The sequence below is a fragment of the Nicotiana tomentosiformis genome, chromosome 5 (genome assembly GCF_000390325.3).
Source record: "Nicotiana tomentosiformis chromosome 5, ASM39032v3, whole genome shotgun sequence".
NCBI classification, from domain to species: Eukaryota; Viridiplantae; Streptophyta; class Magnoliopsida; order Solanales; family Solanaceae; genus Nicotiana; species Nicotiana tomentosiformis.
In genome coordinates this window covers 8,559,539-8,563,988 of record NC_090816.1, presented here as the reverse complement: position 1 = coordinate 8,563,988, position 4,450 = coordinate 8,559,539, and the positions used below count along the sequence as shown (strand labels likewise).

Below are 4,450 nucleotides of genomic sequence, written 5' to 3'. Positions count from 1 at the left end.
GTTTGAAGCATTACCAGATCCTGAGAAAACTTTGAATGCATTAAATCGTGCAAACAAGAAATACAAACAACAACATCACCCAAGAGAACAAATTGAACCAGACATGGGTGACGCTTTGGATAATCAAAACAATCGAAACATTGTGAATGAACCGAATAATCAAGGTGTGGCACCTCTTGTTCCAGAAGGAGCTTTGTATGATTGGGCACAACCCACTGCCAAAAATTTGGCAACTGCAATTACAGTACCTCAGATACAAGCAGAGTCATTTAAAATCACAAACAACATGCTACATCTGCTACAAAACAAGGGTACTGTTCTCCGGGTGTTACATTGAAGATCCACAGAAGCACCTGAAATCTTTTCTGTCAATTTGTGTCATGCAAAGGCAACCAAATGTGACGCCGGAAGCAATAAGACTATTGTTGTTTCCATTCTCAATGACAGTAGAAGCCCAGACTTGGCTTAATTCGCTTCCCATAAATTCCATTACCACTTGGGAGGAATTAGTCAAGCATGTTTTGAACAGGTTTTACTCACCAAATAAGACCACTAAGCAAGTTGATGAAATATTGAGCTTCATGGAGAAACCAACTGAAACATTACAAGAAACGTGGGAGATGTTCAAAGGTATGCTGGTTAAGTGTCCACATCATGGCATTCCAGATTAGATGTTGGGATAATGGTTTTACATGGGATTGGCGGATAATTTGAAGGCCAATGTTGATGCTTTAGCAGGTGGAGCATTTTTGAGCAAGTTATTTAGAGAATGTAAAGTCCCGCTAAATAAAATGGCTCAAAACTCAAGATGGATGACGAGAGACACTACAATCACCCATATAGTTCACTCAGTAGCATTGGACCTGAACAACTCCATAAAGAAGATTGATGAATCAGGCCAAAAGCAGGTACACATTATTGACATGACTAAAGGGGGATTATGTACACTATGCATTAATCAATCATACGTGTGCTCGTGGAGTGGTGAAAATGACAACCAAAACTATCGGGAGAATATGAACTATGTGGGTAGCTATGGAGGCCAGAGGCAAGGTGGTCAGAATTGGGGGCAGCACAATTAGAAGTATAGACTGGTACAACAACAATACAATAACCCCAATAATCATGGAGTTATGCGACCACAGGGTCAAGTAGTGCCTTACCAAAGGCAACAAGGATACAGTCAGCAAAATCAGTAGCTAGCTTATCAACAAGCTCAACAACAACTAGTGAGATAAGATGCTGGGATGTCTGAAATTAAAGGAATGCTGCAACAACTAATTGGGTCGAATGGAAAAATGTGAGAGAAGGTGGAAGCACATGAGTCAGCGATAAAAGGCATTGAGATTCTATTAGGGCAGATATCTATGGCTCTGAATAATCATCCCCAAGTGACTTTACCTGCAAACACACATGTCAATCCGAAGGAGCAGCGCCCAAATCAGCTTATGTCGGTGAGTTTGAGAAATGGTATAGATCTTGATTTAGATCAAGAAATGATAACCGATTAACTGAAACACTTGTGTCAGTTCCAATTGAGGTAGATGATTCAACTGAGCTAGCAAAAGTGAGAGTGCAACCAGCCCAGGAGGAAATAAACAAGGAAAAAGAGGTTGCAGAGGAGGCTGAGAAAGTGCAAGAGAAGGCATTAGAAAAAGTGCTTAAGCAAGATCTAACTCAAGCCACAGGAAAGAAGCGAGCTCCAGCACCCTTCCGCAAAGTTTGGCCAAATATCAGAATGATGAGCAGTACAAAAACTTCATGGAAATTCTTAAGCAAATTCTGGTAAACATTCCTCCAATTGATGCTTTGAAGGAGGTGCCTGGTGATGCAAAAATGATGAATGACTTGATGTCTCGTAAGTTTGACTTTCAAAACATGGTAACTGTCACATTGAGATAGACCTGTAGTGCGGTTATGTCAAGACCTATAGCAGAGAAGTTATCCGACCATGAAAGCTTCGTAATTCCATGCACCATAGGTAGCAATGCATTTGCCAAAACATTGTGTGATTTGGGAGCATGTATAAATCTGATGCCATTGTCTATCTATAAACAGTTAGGCATTGGAAGAGCAAGGCCCACATCCATGTTGCAACAACTAGCTGACCAAACGGTGAAAAGGCCATCAGGTATACTTGACGATGCACTTGTGCTAGTTGGAAAATTTGTGTTTCCAATAGATTTTGTCATTCTGGATTGCAAGGTTGATGGGGAGATTCCCATAATTTTGGGAAGGTGGTTCTTGGCCACAGGGAGAGCTCTGATTGATTGGGAAATAGGGAAGCTGAAGATGAGGTTAAGTAATGAAGAAATAACACTTAGTGTGTAAAAGTCTATGCAGCGACTCAGTGAGTTTGCAAATTGCTCTTTGTTAGACACGATGGATTTAATCATGGAGGAATATGGTGATACACTTAATACAAAAGACCCGCTAACAGTCTGCCTTATGAACTTAGAAGAAGTAAATGGATGTTGGCTCTTCAAGGGCAAGGATACTGGAAAAGAGAGCTCGAATTCGAGCCTTTACATTCGGAAGAAAGAAAGACCCCTCCAGCAAAGCCATCGATCTTAGCACCACCACAATTGGAGCTGAAACCACTACCATCTCACCTCAGGTATGTTTTCTTGGGAACTAACTCGACTTTACTTGTTATAATCTCATATGGTTTGTTAGATGGGCAGGTAGAACAAATTTTGTAGGTGATGAGAGAGTGCAAGATTGCAATTGGTTGGACCATTGTAGATATTAAGGGTATCAGCCCAGCCTTCTGTATGCATAAAATTCTACTGGAAGATGGGAACAATCCTTCCAGAGAACATCAAAAAAGGTGAACCCTAACATGAAGGAAATTGTAAAGAAGGAAGTGATCAAGTGGTTAGATGAGGGAATTATGTTTCCCATCTCAGATAGCAACTCAGTTAGCCCAATTCAGTGTATGCCAAAGAAAGGTGGGATGACTGTTGTGAAAAATGAGAACAATGAGTTAATCTAAACAAGAATAGTCAAAGGATAGCGAATTTGCATGGACTACAGAAGATTGAGCAAGGCCACCCGAAAAGATCATTTCCCCTTGCCATTTATTGATCAGATGCTCGATAGATTGGCAGGGAGGTCCCATTTTTGCTTCCGGGATGGATACTCGGGGTACAATCAAATATCAATTGCCCGGAAGATAGAGAGAAAACATCATTCACCTGTCCATAAGGAATTTATGCTTGTCGGAGAATGTCGTTTGGCCTATGTAATGCACCCACCACATTCCAAAGGTGCATGATGGACATTTTAACATATATGGTAGAGGACATAATGGATATTTTCTTGGATGATTTCTCAGTGGTGGGAGACGCTTTCGATGATTTCCTTAGAAATCTAAAAGGAGTGCTGCAGAGATGTATGGAGACTAATCTGGTGCTAAACTGGGAAAGTACCATTTTATGGTATAAGAAGGTATAGTCTTAGCACACCTAGTGTCAAGTAAGGGCATTGAGGTGGGCCGTGCTAAGGTCGATGTAATAGAGATGCAGCCACCACCTACTTCTGTCAAGGCAATAAGAGGTTTCCTTGGTCACGCCGATTTCTGCAGGCGTTTTATAAAAGAATTTTCCAAGATCGCTAACCCTTTGTGTGAATTACTTGTAAACAATCATCCTTTTGTGTTTTATGATGACTGCATGATAGCTTTTCAGGGATTGAATAAGAGGTTGGTGTCTACACCTATCATAGTGGCACCCGACTGGGAGCAACCATTTGAGCTAATGAGTGATGCAAATGACCATGATGTAGGAGCAGTACTTGGGCAGAGAAAATATAAGACCATGAATATAATCTACTACACATGTAGAACATTGAATGATGCTCAACTAAATTAAACAGTGACATAAAAAGATATGTTAGTTGTGGTGTTCGCATTTGACAAATTCCGGTCCTACTTGATAGGCTCGAAAGTAATTGTTTATACTGAACTGTTGCTCTCAGGTACCTAATTGATAAGAATAAAGCAAAGTCATGCATGATTCGATGGGTTCTACTGTTGCAAGAGTTCGACTTGGAAATTCTTGACCGAAAAGGAATGGAGAACCAAGTTACCGTTCACTTGTCCAGGCTTGAAAGAGTTGAAACGAAGGTTGGGGTGTAAGAGTTCATGGAGACTTTCCCGAATGAACAACTGTTAGCCATGAGCCTTGAGGAAGCGCCATGGTATGCAGACATTGCAAACTACCTGCTAAGCGGTATTGTTCCCCATGACTTATCTTCTGTAAAGAAGAAATAGTTCTTTCGTGATTGTCGCATGTATTTCCAGGAAGAACCATATTTGTTAAGGATTTGTCTTGATAACATGATCCGAAGATGTATTCCCGAGATAGACCAAGCTTCTATTTTGCAGGCATGTCATGCTTTGCCTTATGGAGGTCATTTTGGAAGAGTAAGGACAACTGCTAGAGTTTTG

General features: G+C 40.8%; 1 non-coding gene across 1 annotated transcript; it reads right to left on the bottom strand.

Annotated features, from left to right (window-relative positions):
* Positions 1-554: 554 nt before the first annotated feature.
* Positions 555-661, bottom strand: LOC117276276 (small nucleolar RNA R71). The gene has a single exon (XR_004506519.1). It is a non-coding gene; the product is annotated as a small nucleolar RNA R71 (small nucleolar RNA).
* Between the last annotated feature and the right edge of the window lie 3,789 nt (positions 662-4,450).